General features: G+C 31.2%; 2 pseudogenes; both read right to left on the bottom strand.

Moving 5' to 3' along the window:
* Positions 1–2,695: 2,695 nt before the first annotated feature.
* LOC142617620 (putative mannitol dehydrogenase) lies at positions 2,696–5,191 on the bottom strand (annotated as a pseudogene).
* Positions 5,192–9,776: 4,585 nt separating this feature from the next.
* On the bottom strand, positions 9,777–13,257 carry LOC142615913 (putative mannitol dehydrogenase; annotated as a pseudogene).
* Between the last annotated feature and the right edge of the window lie 4,547 nt (positions 13,258–17,804).

The following is a 17,804-nucleotide window of genomic DNA, read 5'->3' on the forward strand; positions in this document are numbered from 1 at the left end:
AGAGTGAATGATGGTTGTTGCGTGCGAAGAAAGAGAAACAATTAAAAAATTAAGAAAAATTGATATTTTAATGAAATGTAGTGTAAAATAGACAATCTGATGTGTCAGTCCATGCAAAGTTGTTTAAAAATACATGGTTGCTACAATAACCATGTAAATTTATAGTGACACTATTTAATTTGCATTTAATTTTTTATTCTTTCTTTATGTATCTAGAGCATGAAGGAAGAGAATGAATTATGGTTATTATTTGTGAAGAAAGAGAAAAAACTAAAAAAAATCAAGAAAAATTGATATTTTAATGAAAGTGTAAAATAGATACTATGATGTGTCAGTCCGTACAACGTTGTATAAAAATACATGGTTTCTACAATAATCGTGTAAATTTACACTGACACTATTCATTTTGCATTAAATTTTTTATTCTTTCTTTATGTATCTAGAGGATGAGGGAAGAAAGTGAATGATGATTGTTGTGTGTGAAAAAAAAGAAACAATTAAAAAAAATCAAGAAAAATTGAAAATTTAAGAAAATGTAGTGTAAAATAGATAATCAGATGTGCGATGTTTTGAAAAGTGAGTATGTAAAATAGAAAAATAGGTTTTTATACTAAAATCAACATAAAATTTTACATGAGTTGATGCAAATGCTCTTATAAGCATAACAAAATGATCTAATTTCTTAGGATAATCAAGATTTTAGATTAAAACGAAGAAAGAAAATTAAACAAGACTGGATGAAGAGGGAGAGAGAGGGAGGACCTTCTTGAGAAATTGAAGGGAGACAGGACCCCGGAGGTATCCCTGGCTGCCTAGCCAAAGGCTTTGTTGGGGTGCTCAACCTCTAGTGATTTCGCCATTGAATTTTCTCTAGAAAGCAGCAATGAAGAAACAATTGTAATGTTTTAGTAACGTAATGCCTATAGGCTAGTAAATGACTAATAAATAAAGTGTGTGTGATTATAGGTAGAAATGTATCTATATAAAGGGAATACATTTATAAAATTCAAACTTTCTTGCTGACTTTTCCACTCTTTCTGAACCAGTAGTTTGTTAAGGTTTCTTAGTTCTTACATGCTACACTTTCGGTCTTTTCATTCCACTTTCTTCTTTTAGACATTCCACAATTTTCTTGGTTCGCCTCCGTATATGGAAAAGGTAAAGGTCCATACGTTTCTTGTTGTGGTGCCAAAAAGTGCCTTTTGTTTTTTTTTTTTTTTTTCCTTTCCTATTTGAAGTTTTTGCTGTTTATGGATCAATTTATTATGGTTGATTCACCTTTTTTTTTTGTTGCTTACCCAAAAAATGGTCCGGCTTATGTTACCATAAACTCACCGAAATACTTGTGTTTGGCTTTCCTAAGTTAGTGGTTTTTTTATTTTTTTTATTATAATTATTATTTTAATATGAGTTCCAGTTAGTGGTAAAGTCTTTGATGATAAAATAAGAGATCTAGGAACAAGCTCTGCTTACACCAAAATTTAATTAGTATCTTGATTTAATGATAAAGAGTTATCAGGAGTGAACGCTATATGTTAAAATTTTCTATAAAAAAATTATTATTTTAATAATCAAACATTAATTTAAATTTACAAACATTTGTTTCATGATAAAACTCTTACCATTAGAATAAAAGACTTTTTATTTTATTTTATAAAAGATATTAATAATAGAACTAATTGGCTATGATCTTGTTTTGGTTTTGAAGAAATCAACTGAGGTATATCACTATAGCTGATAGCCCTACCCTTTTGAACAAGTATTACAATAGGCTCGAGATTGACTTATGGATTGAGATTTGCAATTGCACTGTGCAATTCACCCAATCGCCTCACAATTTTTTTTTTTTTTACTTTTTTACCTTTACTTTTACTCATTTTTTGTAATTAATAGTTGAGATTTAAAGTTGCTTTTTGCAACTTTAAATCTCAACCATCCATACCAATTACATCAGGTGCAATACCCTAGGTATTGCACCTGATCTTAATCCTTGGCTTATGGGTTTCATGGTATGTAGACTCCTCTGGTTGATATATTTAAGATCAACTTTGACTCTAGGGTATTGCATCTGATCTCAATCCTTGACTTATGGGTTTCATGGTAGACTCCTCTGGTTGATATGTTTAAGATCAACTTTGACGGAGCCATTTTAAGGAAGAAGATTGAGCTGGTATTGGGGGTTATTGTTCGGGAATACCTGAAAATTTTTAAGTGAAGAGTTGTGTGGCATCATTAATTAATATGAATTGATCTCAAATGTGTTGTTGATTATTATGCAATATTATTTACCTTAGTTGAAGGTTTTAGCACTAAACTCATCCGATTATGAAATATTGTAAGATTTTATTTGGTAGGTGACCTATTGACCCAATGGTAGTAGTACTTAATAAGACATTCCCAATCTAAAGAAGGGAGGAGATTGCAAGGGACAATAACTCACCAAATGTTTGAAATCCCAAAGAAAAAATAACTTCATTTCTCATTTATCACAAATACAACTTTTACATCCTCTTCTCTAAAAAAAAAAAAAAAAGCAACAACAACAACAACAAAAAATTTTACATCTTTGCCACACTATGAGAAAGACATGTTCAGAAAACCCAAAAAAACGAGGCTAAAAATACCAGAAGACAACTTAAACAACTAAAACTTATCCTCATCACACTGGTGAGACATACTAAAAAGACAGCAAAAATCAAGAGCTTGTTTTCAATGTGTTCCCAATATCAATGACAAATCGGTATCTAACATCTGCTTTCAGAAGTCGTTCCATTGCAGTGTTCACATAATCAATTGGAATAACCTCAATGTCTGATGTAATGTTGTGTTTGGAAGCAAAATCAATCATTTCTTGTGTTTCCTTCATGCCTCCAATGCCACTGCCGCCCACTAACTTCCTTCCTGTCATTCCATAACATTTATTAATACACAATTTATTAGTGAAAATGTACAGGCGACAATTTGGCTTGTTCTACACAGGAGAATATAATAATAATACACCCACGGTCTTCTATAATTACTAAGTCAAATTAACATAACAAGAAACTTTGGATCCCATTTTCAAATCAAATATAACAATTGTCAGATGTAACATGCTTACCCATGAGTAATGGAAAGACTGGTAGCTCAAGTGGCTTCTCTGGCGCACCAACCATAACGAGCTTTCCTTGTGTCTTCAATAGACCAAATAGAGGTATGAGAGGGTGCTGAGCAGAGACTGTATCAATGATGCCATCCAATGTGCCCTGGGCAGCCTATATAGAAGATAAAGTTAGAAACTAAGATACTGTACACTTATGGTAACTCACATAATCTAACTTGATATGCAACATGTTAACAACTAAACTAAGTACCTGCATTTGATCTTGGTCTTTGCTAACCAAAAAGGAGTCAGCACCAAGATGTTCCAAAGCTTCCTTCTTCTTGTTGGGTGAAGTACTTATAATTGTCACCTTAACCCCCATAGCTTTAGCAAACTTCACGGCAACATGGCCTAGACCACCGAGGCCAACCACACCCACATGCATACCAGGTTTGTCAAGTCCATAAAATCTCAAGGGACTGTACACTGTGATCCCAGCACAAAGGAGAGGGGCACCAGCATCAAGTGGTAGGTTGTCTGGAATACGGATCACAAAGTGTTCATCAGAAATCATGGTGTCGGAGTAGCCTCCATATGTGGTGGTTCCATCATAATACTTAGCACCATAGGTGAGAATCATTTTGGGGCAGTAATTTTCAAGGTTGTTGCTGCAATTATCGCAAGAATGACATGCACTGACCATGCAGCCAACGCCAACCTTGTCTCCAACTTTGAACTTCTGTACTTTGCTCCCCACCTCCGTCACTACACCTACAATCTCATGCCTGCATTGTCCAATTCAGTACCCATGATTTCAATATTTTATGAAGTAATAATATATATTCACTTTGTTTCATTGATAATGTATTAACATGTAATGGACATATAGCATGTGAAGTATGTGAAAGTGTTGAATTGAAATGCATACAATGTTTAATCTATTTAAGTTACACATTTGTTTACAATGTTTAGTCCTTCCATCAGTCTTTTATACAAACTATGCTATTACATTCCATTTATTTTCAAAAACATAACTGTCATTTTGGCTTTAGCCGCGTAGTATGGATGGAGTGAATACATTGAAAACGTACATATATTATAGAAGTATGATTCTTAGGAAACATTAACATCAACATTAACATTCCCATGTATCAACAAAAAAAAAAAAACATTAACATACCCAGGAATAAGTGGGTAGATGGATGAGCCCCATTCATTCTTGACCATGTGAAGATCTGAGTGGCATATCCCACAAAAAAAAAAACTTTAAATGTTACATCCTTTTCTCCTGTTGCCCTGCAAACATACCATACCATGTTATGTTTAGCAAAATCCAACAATTCAGAACTAAAAGTAAAAGAAAAAAAAAAGGGGTTAAAAAGGATGGATCATTATCGATAATAGTTGAGTAATCTCCATGCACCATAATTAATTTTGATCATGGTCTAGACTCAGATCCCCATCCCCAAGTAACAATTTTTTCATTTTTTTTATTTTAAGTTCTCTATAATATCACAATAGAATAAATGAAAGCCTTTTCACTATGGTCTTTCATCCAAAAAAAGAAGAAAAGGAATGCATAACAAAAAGATCCAATTTCATTTTAGATAAAAATGCTTAATAATGAATGATCCAATTTCATTTTTATTGGCTCTTCCCCCCATATTATATGAGGAAAACAAAATGATAATAAGGCATAACAAAATGATCCAATTTATTAAGATAATCAAAATTTTAGATTAAGAATCTGTTTGGATACCGCTTATTGCTAAAAACTAAGAATTAAAAACACTGCAACAAAATAATTTTTAAATGTATAAATAGTATCGTGAAACCTAAATTTATATTGAAATATGTGTTTGGATGACTTTTGTGAGTCCCATAAATAGTGCCGTGGAACCCAAAAAACGCAAAACCCAGCATTGAAATAATTTTTAGTGCTATGCAAACAAACACTAAAACAGGAAAAAAAAAATCTAGCAAGATTAGATGAGAGAAAGAGAGAGAGGACCTTCTTGAGAAATTGAAGGGAGAGAGGTGGCCAGAAGTATCCCTGGCTGCCCAGTCAAACGCCTTGTTTGGGTGCTCAACCTCTGGTGATTTTGTCATTGAATTTTCTCTATAAAGCAGCTATGAAGGAACAATTATAACGTTTTAGCAATGACTAGTAAATAAGTTTGTGATTTAAGTACAAATAATATACCTCTATATATATATATATATATATATATATATATATATATATATATATATATATATATATATATATATAGTAGTAGAAATGAGGGACTGTTAGTGTGGTGACGTATTGGCTTAGCAAATGGGAGTGAGACTCTGACATCAGACAAAATTTCAAACTTTCTTGTTGACCACTCTACTCTCTCTCGGAACCAGGAAAAGTTACGGAAGAGGAGTTTTTTTACGACTTCTTACTTCAGACATGTTTGTGATGCACTTTGGCGTTTGGATCCAACTTATTATGTGTTTGTGTTTTGTATATCATTTTTTTTTCTTTTTTTTCTTCTGCTGCTGCACTGATGCGGGACAATTTTTACTATTCATGCTACTGTTTATGAACAGTATATTGTTGACTTTTCAGCCTTTTAATCACACTAGTGAGTCTTGTGTACTGTTCATGGGACCCACAAACTTCACTTTTCAATAATTTTTTTTATTAAAAATGAGTCCCATGACACTATTCACACATTTAAAAATTATTTTGTTACAGTGTTTTCAGTTTTCCGTTTTAATATCGTTTATTTTGCTGAAAATTGAAAACTGAAAACACTATAGTAAAATAATTTTTAAATGTGTGAATAGTATCGTGAGATTCATTTTTAATATTTTTTTTTGAATAAAGTGGTTGTGGGTCTCATGAACAGTGCGTGAACAGTGCGTGATGTCTCTTGAACAGTGTAATCCGCGTGCATCAAAAAAGAAGAAGAAGGAGGAAACGCCAGACGCAGACGCTAGCTTTTCATTCGGATCCAAACGCCACCTAATTTTACTAAAATTAAATAAAAATTTTTTTGCTAAAAGTACTATAGATAAATGTAAAAGTTAGTTGAAATAGTACAATAGAACCCATGAATAGTATCAAAAAATGCAATTGAACCTATTATTAGTAGCAAAAATAAGCTAAAGTCAGGGGGGAGGCATAGTTCCCCGATATAGTAGGACAAAACCGTGAGGGTCTTCATCCAGAATGGACAATACCTTCTAAGGGAGCCCACCCCTCCACAGACATGTTAAATTGTAAGGCTTTTAAAACTTATATTATGTTGCAAAATATTATGAAATCAACAAAAAGTCAAAATTCTTTTAAAAAAAAGTCAAAATTTGTTTAATTTTATTTTAAAATTTTTTTGTAAAATTATAAAGATGGACAAAGTTTGGCTACAAACTTGATTGTTGCTTAAGGTTATAACTCCCAAAAAAAAAAAGTTAGCATTACTACATATTTTGAAAATGTAACCATTATATTGCAATTTTTTTTTTCTTAATACAAATGTCAAACTCGCGTCAATTGGATATTATTTACTATTTGATCCTTAAATTTATTTTTTTATAAATTATTTTAGAGTAAATAAATTTGAAATTTAAACATTTGATTGATGAAATAACTATTCATTTTTGATTTTTTAGAAAATTTTCAAACATGTAAGATATAAGAAAAAAAATAAGGACAAAATTTGGCTATAAACTTGGTCGTAGTCTTAAACTACAACTTCCACTGAAAGAATTAACATGACTACATATTTTGAAAATATAATCGTTAGATTGCATGCTCTTTATGTTCTTCATACACATGCTAAATTTTGTGCTAATCGGATGTTATTTACGATTCGGTCCATAAATTTTTTTATACATAATTTTAGATTATAAAAAATTAAAATTTGAACATTTGATTGTTAACATAACTATTGATCTTTAGTTTTTTAAAAATTAAAAAAGTATGATGGATATAAGAAAAAAAATGTAATATAATGGTAGATTTGTCAAAATTCACATCTAATTAAAAGATATTGAGGGCTATTGTAGGCTTTGGCTACAATCAACTTTGTTGCGAAATTTTGTCCAAAATATAATCCAATGGTGGATTTATCAAAATTGACATATAAAAAAAAAGATATTAGGTAGAGTTATAACTTTAAGTTACATCCAAGTTTATAGTCAAATTTTGTCCTATAAAGATAAAGCAGATAGTCAGTGGCGCGCATAAATTTTTCTCAAGGGAGGCAAGCTAAATATATCAATATATTCCGGTATTCTTAATTCTCTCAATATAAATGCGTGATTTATTTTCAGAATTTTTGATTTTTTTGCTAAAGAGATTTACTTATATATTTTTATAAACCTATACTTTAAATGCGCCTAAAATTAATGACTTATATATGACAAAAATTCAATATTAAAAAAATAAATGAGATAATAATAAATTAACGAGTATTTACACTTTAAAAAAAAGGTCATTAGAGCATTCCCATTGGCAATTGTATATGGCATATGTTAGTGTATTTTATCATCAATGCATAAAAAACCCACTCCATCCAGCCTTGTAAACTTGTAAACTTTTTTACAATACTGCTATAGTACCATCTTATATGTAGGATGGTACTATAGCAAGTTTGTATAATTTTTATTAATATTTTATGGTGGTGATGAGTTTTTGAGAGAGAGAGAGAGAGAGAGAGAGAGATAGAAAGAAATATATTTTATTGTGTGTGTATATATATATATATATATATATATTATTTTAATGTGTTGTATAGGAAAATAAAAGTTAGAATGTTGGGTGTATTGTAAAATTGTATAGTATAATTGAAAAAGTAAGTTTTTGTGATGGTAAAATAGAATAAGATGACATTTCCGGGTGTGAATGCTCTTACTTAAAATTTATTTCACACACACTCTCTCTCTCACTATGTGTATGACTTTAATTCTTTTTTTTTCTTTTTTCTTTTTTCTGGGAAGAATGTTTATCTGCAGAGACGGAGCTACGTTTGGACTTGGGGGACAACGCCCCCCCCCCAACTTTTTTAAAAATTGTACTTTCATATATATATATATATATATATGAGAGAACTAAGTGAGATCTCATTTAAATGATCTGATATTATCTGTTCAAGATTTGAAATAAGAATCAATGGTGGATCTGAATAGACCTTGTCGTTGACACTACCGCTAATGCTGGGTTTAAGTATGTCTTCATCTTCTGCTTCATAGTTTAGGCCATAACATTAGCAAGAATAAAGAGTGAGGGAGAGGGAGAAAAACTCAGATTTTTATAGAGAAGAGATAAGTGTCAATAGAAAATGTCAGCAAAGGATAGAGATAAGATTCACTGAGATTTCAAGAGAGAGAGAGAGAGAGAGAGAAGATTATGTTATAATAAAAAATTTAAATAATATGTTGGTCATAGACTCACGGATACAATGAGAAAAATGGAACAGGTGAAACAAGAAAGATTAAAAATAAAAAATAAAGTTGGATTTTCATTTTAATGTTTTAGAAATCAAATGTGTGGCTATCGTTAGAGAAGTTAATGGGCAGCGGCCTAAAGGGAAAAAAGAAAAATTAAAATTGATGGTCTATACTTTGTTTGACTTTAGCGCTTAGTAGAAACATGGTAGATTTCATGTTGTGCAATGAATGATATTAATATTGTTGTAATTTTTTTTTTTTTAGCTCAAGTGCTGGTAAAATTTATTAAACATCATAGGTTGAAAACTATCTCTAAAAAAAAGTTTGTTGTGGTTTGTAAGATATGTTTATTTGTGAGGCATGTTGTGGATTCAACTATCTCTAATATTGATGATTTATTGTTGCTAACCTCTAATGTTTGATGTCATAATTTATAAAAATCTTAAAATTAAAATTTGAAAAATCACCAAAATTAGTATTAGTTTACTGCAAACCTCAAATTGCATCTACAAATATAAGTGATGAAATTTTATGAGCTTTATATTAAGCTTTGCCCCCCTTAGGTTTGTACCCTGGCTCCGTCCCTGTCTATCTGTAATTCAAGCTGTGATAATGGTGGAAATTAAACTAAAATGCATGGTTTTCCTAACAATGAATTGTGATCCTTGGTTTTTTATTTAGATTTTGGAGTGCTAAATCTTCGTTATTTATAGTTTTTGTTGAATCCGTTTATGTATATGATTGTCATTGTCTATACTTTTTGATTTGTTTTACTATCTACATAATTACAGAGGTTTAATAAAAAAAATGATTTATCTAATTTGACATATTCTACTCTTATCAGTTACGAAGGGACGCATTGGAAATTTCTAATATGTACCTATAATTATATAGAACCTTTAGAAAAGAAGAGGATGAAATGAATGTAACATTGCTATATGATACCTAGACAAGTAGCATATGTTCTGTTAGACATTTTAGTTTTCCGTCTAGGCAGCAGGAATCTATATAATTGTCCATTACATTGCAAGAACTTGGCCATTGTCTGATTGAAGTTAAGGGAATTTTTGAAAAATTCATGACGTGAATATTTTCCAACTTACCTTTGCGTTGGTACACAACTTTGTTCTAAAATCTTTACAATGCACCAACAAAGTGCTTGCTGAAACCGTTTGCATTAACAATATATAGAAAAAAAAAATGTTCTCTGTTCTCTCTTCCTCTGTCAATTTCCAACCACATTGACGATAGAGCCATAGAGGCCATAGCATCAAGTATATTCAGCAACTCCCATCCCTAGCAGCTTGGAGTTTAGGTGTGGTCCAAATGTCTTAAACCCTATACCTAACAAAATGACATAGCATTGTAATTGAAGAAAGACAATAAAACAAACTTAAATTCCGAAGTGACTTATTAACCCAATGGTAGTAGTATTTAAGAAGACATTCCCAATCTGAGAAAGGGAAGAGATTGCATGGGCCAACAACTCACTGGGTGTTTAAGATCCCAAACCAAAAATCACTTCATTTCTCATTTATTAAATCTGGCCTTTTACGCCAGCTCCTGACCGTAGGTTTTCTCAACAAGCAACTTTGGATCCCATTTTCAGATCAAATGTAACAAATGTTAAATGTAATATACTTACTCACGAGTAATGGAAAGACTGGTAACTCAACTGGCTTCTCTGGCATACCAACCATAACGAGCCTTCCTTGTATTTTCAATAGACCAATTAGAGGCAGGAGAGGGCAGAGACTGTATCAATGATACCATCCAATGTGCCCTGGGTAGCCTATATAGTAGATAGAGTTAGAAACTTAGATAATGTACACTTATTGTAACTCACATAATAACTTGACAATGCATGTTAACATTCTCTGATTTTAGTACCTGCATCTGATCTTGGTCTTTGCTAACCAAAAAGGAGTCAGCACCAAGATGTTCTAAAGCTTCCTGTTTTTCTTTTTTTTTCCTGTGATGTACTGATAACTGTCACCTTAACCCCCACAGCTTTAGCAAACTTCACAGCAACATGGCCTAGACCACCGAGGCCAACCACACCCACATGCATACCAGGTTTGTCAAGTCCATAAAATCTCAAGGGACTGTACACTGTGATCCCAGCACAAAGGAGAGGGACACCTGCATCAAGTGGTAGGTTGTCTGGAATACGGATCGCAAAGTGTTCATTAGAAACCATGGTGTCAGAGTAGCATCCATATACATAGTGGTTCCGTCATAGTACTTAACACCGTGGGTGAGAATCATTTTGGGGCAGTAGTTTTCAAGAATGTCGTCACAGTTATCACAAGACTGACATGCACCAACCATGCAGCCAACGCCAACCTTGTCTCCAACTTTAGACTTTTGTACCTTACTCCCCACCTCTGTCGCTACACCCACAATCTCATGCCTGCATTATCCAATTCAATTCACATGATTTTAATATTTTGTGAAGTAAAATCCATTCATTAGTTTCATTGATAATGTATTAACATTAAATGGACATATATCATGTGAAGTATGGGAAAGGGTTGAATTAAAATGCATACAAATTACACCCTTTAACTGATTTTTTTTCCTTACATGTAGCTTTAATATTTCCATTTTGATCTATAGTTACACATTTGTTTACAATGCATATAGTCCTTCCATCAAACTTTATCAAAGCTATGCTGTTAAACTCATTTATTTTCAAAAACATAACTACGTCATTTATGGGCTTTAACTGCATAATATGTATGGAGTGACTATATTGAAAACATACATATATTAAAAGATTGAAAAAAAAAATTCTAAAGACAAAAGTAAAAACATATTAGAGTTAAAGAATGGAATTTGTAATTTAAACTACTAATAATAACAAGGGAATAATAAGTGCTAATCCAAGTATGATTATTCCAAACATGACAGCAAGCGATCCACTTTGTCTTCTTTGAGGTACAACACACATACAAAAGAACAAAAATAAGTAAATAAAAGAAGAGCAGAGGAACTAAACAGAATCAAAATCATGATTTTTATTTTAGGAAAACAATTTTTCCTTACAAGCGGGGTTTTATCTATATAGAGAATCAAGTAATACAAATAATAGTTTCTCAAAAAAAAGAAAAAGAAAAAAACAAAGTAATACAAATAACAACGGTCAAAGTCTTGACAATAAAAAATATATTGTGCTCTATAAAACTGATATGCTTTGTTTTGTTTTGTTGATAGGATGACATGCTTTGTTGAATAGTCAAAAGGAGCACATCCTTCTTTAAAATAAACAAAAGAGTACCACCATAGATTATAATACTATGGAATTTTGAATATTATAACACATAGAATATTGATCCATCTCTATACAATTATGTGAAATATTCAAGCTAACAAGCACAAATACAAGTATGGATATGCGTGATTATCAAAAAATATATATATACATGAATACAAGTATACATACGAGTACGATATGACAATACGACAATTTTTGAAAAAAATAAGACATTGGTACAAGTATAATGGGACATGTTTATTAAATAATTATTAAATTTTTTTATTTTCTATATAATATTAAGCGTTTTTTTTTTCATATAATGTTAAATATTAAACATATATCAAATTAAGAGTAATAATAAATAATAAAGCAAATTTCTGACTATTAAAGAGTGTTTACAAATTAGAATATAAACCAAAAATATAAAATATTTATTAATTTTCAAATGCACTATTATTATTTAGAACATGAATGTTTTCTTTATTTTGTGAAATGACATGGTTGGGACATCCATGCAAAAGTGTCCTAGGCATGTCAAGTGTCCAACACAGGTGCGACATCTCAAATGAAGTGTCCGTGCTTCTTAATATTTAATACATTACAATTCTTTATGACAAGGTAAAGATATAGTGATAGATGTATGATTCCTAGGAAACATTAATGTTAACATACCCAGGGATAAATGGGTAGGTGGATGTGCCTCATTCGTTCTTGACCATGTGAAGATCCGAGTGGCATATCTTACAAAAATGAACTTTGAACGTTACGTCCTTCTCTCCCGTTGCCCTACAAAGTACAAACATACCATTCCATTTTATATTAAGCACAAACCAATAATTCAAAACTAAAAAAAAAAAAAAAAAAAAAAGATGTTAAAAGGGATGGATCATTATCAATATTAATTGGCTAATCACCACGCACACCATGATTAATTGATCAAATAAAGCCAAGAGCCCTTCTCTTCAGTGTAGGTGCTTCCCTTTCACTAATTATCGAAATGTTTATAGGAAGAAGAAGTTAAAAGTCTTATAACTCGATTGACACTTTTTGTATTTACAATATAAATGTCTAGATTTAGATCTCCTATCCCCAAGTATTGAATTATATATATATATATATATATATATATATATATATATATATATATATATATATATATATAATCTTTATAATAACACAGTAGAATGGTCAAATAAAACAAAATAAAAATTAGAATAAATGCAAGCCTTTTCAAAATATATAGCAAAAGTATAATTGAATAACCAATTTCGTTTTTATGGGCTCTTTTCCCCATAGTACATGAGGAAAACAAAATGATTAATTGATTATAATGGCATAACAAAATGATAACCAAAAAAAAAAAAAAGGATAAGAGAGAGAGAGAGAGAGAGAGAGAGAGAGAGAGAGAGAGAGAGAGAGAGAGGCCAGAAGTATCTCTGGCTGCCCAGCCAAAGGCCTTGTTGGGGTGCTCAACCTCTGGTGATTTCACCATTGAATTTTCTCTAGAAAGCAGCTCTATATGAAGAAACAATTGGAATGTTATAGCAATGCAATTCCCCAATGCCAGTAAAGACTAGTAAGTTTGTGATATAGTAATAAAATGTATCTGTTTATATATACAGTACTAGATTATATAAGGGACTGTTGAAGGTTTGGTGAGGTATTATATATCTTAGCAAATGAGAACTCAATGTGTGTATATATATATATAAAAGTCTCGGCAATAAGTTTTACTTAATCCTTAATTTTATATGCTTTTGCACTTGTCTATTCTGCTTATAAGTTAATTTGAGCATATCTTGTTTTATTGATATATTATTGATATTGCTTTGTAACTTTGTTAATCTTGGACAATTTTCCAAACTATACTTCCAACATATATTGGAAGTATAGTTTGGAAAATTGTCCAAATTGATTAACAAAGTTACAAAGCAATATCAATAATATATAAATAAAACAAGATTTGCTCAAATTAACTTATAAGCAAACAAGTGCAAAAGCATATAAAATTAAGGATTAAGTAAAAATTACTACCGAGACATGGAACTAAATTCGCTGTCCTTAAGAAGCGATTTCGCCCCCACTAGAATGAATTTGTAGGTGCAAATGGCTCAAGTGGTCGCTCTCCAGGATACAACGGCAACTCTGTTAATGTGCACTCACAAATAGAGATTCGAACTTATCACAAATAGCCAAAAGAAATTTTTTAGCAAAAACAGAGGAGCAAAAGTATCAAAGTAATATGTGTTTTATTATTTTCAACTAATATCATATATCCAGAATTTTGATAGTCTTAGAGCTCTAATATCATATATGTGTTTTCAACAAAGGAATTTTCTTTCCCATTGCCGCAGCAAGTTGTTATGTATTTTTTGCAAAATAGGGGAAATTGCGGCAGACTATTTTTTTAAGAAAATATGAGATGATTGAGGGTTTTGTTTGCTGCCAAAAATTCCCTCGCCAGCTAAGGAAAATTCTAGAGCATGGACTTGGACTTTACAAAAAAATATTATGGGCTTCTGTCCTTTTTTTTTTTTTTTTCATTTCACTCAGGTTCTCTGTTCATGTTCTTTGCCTTCAAATTTCCAATCAATTCAGTGACTTCATTGGTAACTTCTCTCATTAACTTAATTATTCAATTTATTCTTTCAATTATTAGTTTAGCATAGCATTTTAGTTTATTTGTGATTTTGTGTATGTTGTGGATTTGATTTAGAGAGCTTTATTGTTTGTGAAATATTTACAGAGTAGCATTATTGTTTGGATGTAATGAACTTATTTGCTATTTGTCATTTGGATGTAAATGTAATGACTAATGAACTTATTTATTTGATTTTGTTGAAAGTTAATTATGTTAAGGATGATTGTTTGGTAATGTTATTATGTTAAATTCTTTAAAAAAAATGTTATATACTTATATTTTTTTTTAAAGAAAACATATTTATTACTATTGGTTTGTTAGTTTTAGTATATTAAAAAATTATTAATTATTTATATAATTTAAATAATTAATAATTAAATTATTTATGACGTCGCCGGTTCAACTATGAGTTGGACTCCGATCCAACCAAAAAACTGGTAATTAACTCCTTGACTGGTTCTTTCACCGTACCAGTTTTTAAAACCATGAGCCGCAATTGTTGACTCCAAATTTCAAGCCCAAAGCTCAAACGTGTCATGATGGAAATTGTTTTGCTTATCTTATTTATTTACTAGCTATTTGCAACGATCCAGCCATCCAGATGTTGATTACTTTAAAAAAAAAAAAAATGTATACAGGTTTTGAATAATCATCACTCTTGAACCACTTTTCTGCTAATCCAATTTCATCACTTGAAACATTTTTTTTTCTATTGTGAATCCAAATTGTTTCCTTAAAAATTAGAAATAAATAATTTATTTTATATAGAATCATAGATTTGGATCTTTTATGTAGCCAGCTTCGGGTATGAACATGAAGAAGATCTTTTATGTATTGGCATGTTTTAAGCCAATTGTTGTAAAGGAGCATCAAGGGTTGATGTGAAGGGTGCCAAATGAGTGGGTTTAGGGTGGACATAATTGGGTTGGGTATCTAAAACTCATCTACCCATTAAAACCCATTTAACTAATTACTTCTAACACAAACTCAATCCAACCCAATTATTATGGGTAAACCCCAACTCACCCAATTATCCAATTATCAAAATCACCAAAATGCCCCTAAAGTGATAATGACTAAAGTACTCTAAAATCTTCAAAAATGACCAAAATACCCCAAACCCTTAAAATTACCAAAATAACTCCAAAACCCGAAAAATTACCAAAATACCCCCAAAATCCAAAAAAATAACCAAAATACCCCGAAACTTACAAAATGACCAAAATACCCTCGAAACCCAAAAAATGACCAAAATACTCTCGAAACCTAAAAATTACCAAAATACTCTCAAAATCCAAAAAATAACCAAAATACCCCCCAAAACCTTAAAATTACCAAAATAACCCTAAAACCCCAAAAATGACCAAAATACCCCTTGAAACCTAACAATTACCAAAATACCTCTCAAACAAAAAATGACCAAAATACCCCCGAAACCTAAAAAATGACCAAAATACTCCTGAAACCTGGAAAAAAAAAAAATACCAAAATACCTCTGAAACCTAAAAATGGCCAAAATAATCCCGAAGCCTAAAAATTGACCGAAATAACCTCGAAACCTAAAAATGACCAAAATACCCCCAAAACCTAAAAAATGGCCAAAATAACCTAGAAACCTAAAAATGACCAAAATACCCCCTAAACTTAAAAATGACCAAATTACCCCCTAAACTTAAAAAATGATCTAGATACCCTCGAAACCTAAAAAATGACCAAAATACCACTGAAACCTAAATATGACCAAAAAAACCCCTAAACTTTCAAATGACCAAAATATCCTCGAAACCTAAAATTGACCAAAATACCCCGAAACTTATAAAATGACAAAAATGCCCCTTAAACTTGTAAGTCGATAAAAATATACCCTAAACCAAAAAAATGACCAGAATCCCCTCTAAAACTAAAAAATGACCAAAATACTCCCTAAACATAAAAAATGACCAAAATACCCCCTAAACCTAAAAAATGAATAAAATACACCGGAAACCTAAAGAATGACTGAAATATCCCCAAAACCTAAAAGTGAATAAAAGACCTCCAAAACCTAGAAAATTACCAAAATAGCCCCAAAATGTAAAAATTAACGAAACACCCCTAAAATCTAAAAAATTAGTGACGTTCCCTTGAAACTTGCAAGATGACTAAAATACTCATCGAACCTTTAATTTAACGAAAATACCCTCAAAACATCCAAAATACCGCAAACCCCTATTTTGGTAATTTTAAAGGCTTCAGGTGTATTTTGTTCATCTTGGTATGTTGGTCATTTCGGATATTTTGAGGGATGTTTTGGCCGTTTTATAGTTTTAGAGCTATTTTGGTCGTTTTAGAGGTTTCAAGGTATTTTTGGTAATTTTAGAGGTTTTGGGTTTATTTGGGTCATTTTAAAGGTTTATGTGTATTTTCGTCACTTTATAGGTTTGTCGATATTTTGGTCATTTTTTAGGTTTCAGGGGTATATTAGTCATTTTATAGTTTTAGGGGGTATTTTGTTCTTTTTCTAGTTTTGGTTTATTTTCGTCAATTTTTAGGCTTTGGGGTTATTTTGGTCATTTTTTAGGTTTCAGGGGTATTTTGGTTATTTTAGAGGTTCAAGGGTATTTTTGGTCATTTTAGAGGTTTCGGGGTTATTTTGGTCAATTTTTAGGCTTCAAGGTTATTTTGGCCATTTTTTAGGTTTCAAAGGTATTTTGGTAATTTTTTGGATTTTAGGGGTATTTTGATCATTTTTTAGGTTTCGGGGCTATTTTGGTAATTTTTTGGGTTTTAGGGGTATTTTGGTAATTTTTTGGGTTTAAGGTTATTTTGGTAATTTTTTGAGTTTTGAGGGTATTTTAGTAATATTAGGTTTCGGGGTATTTTGGTCATTTTTTGGGTTTCAAGGGTATTTTGGTCAATTTTTGGATTTTAGAGTATTTTGGTCATTTTATGGGTTTTTGGGGTATTTTTATCATTTTTTGGGTTTTAGGGGTATTTTGGTTATTTTTTGGTTTTGGGGGTATTTTGGTAATTTTTAGGTTTCAGGGGTATTTTGGTCATTTTTAGGTTTAGGTGTTATTTTGGACATTTTTTAGGTTTTGGGGGTATTTTGGTAATTTTTAGTGGTTTTGGGATATTTTAAAGTTAGGTGATTTGTAGAAATGATACTTGTATCATAATTGGGTCTAATTGGGTACTCAATTAAAACCCAATAAACATTAATGTTAATTGGGTTAATACCCATTTAACCCAATTAATAATTGGGTGGGTTTGGATGGGCAAATGAGTTTGGGTTGATTTTGCCACCCCATATTGTGACTTTGGTCAATTAAATGGACTTGGGTTGTTTTGGGATTGGGATAAGTCTAATTTGTCAAAATTTGCCTTTAGTTGGTGCCTATGTGCAAATTTCACATCAC

Source organism: Castanea sativa, chromosome 11 (assembly GCF_040712315.1).
Source record: "Castanea sativa cultivar Marrone di Chiusa Pesio chromosome 11, ASM4071231v1".
NCBI classification, from domain to species: domain Eukaryota; kingdom Viridiplantae; phylum Streptophyta; class Magnoliopsida; order Fagales; family Fagaceae; genus Castanea; species Castanea sativa.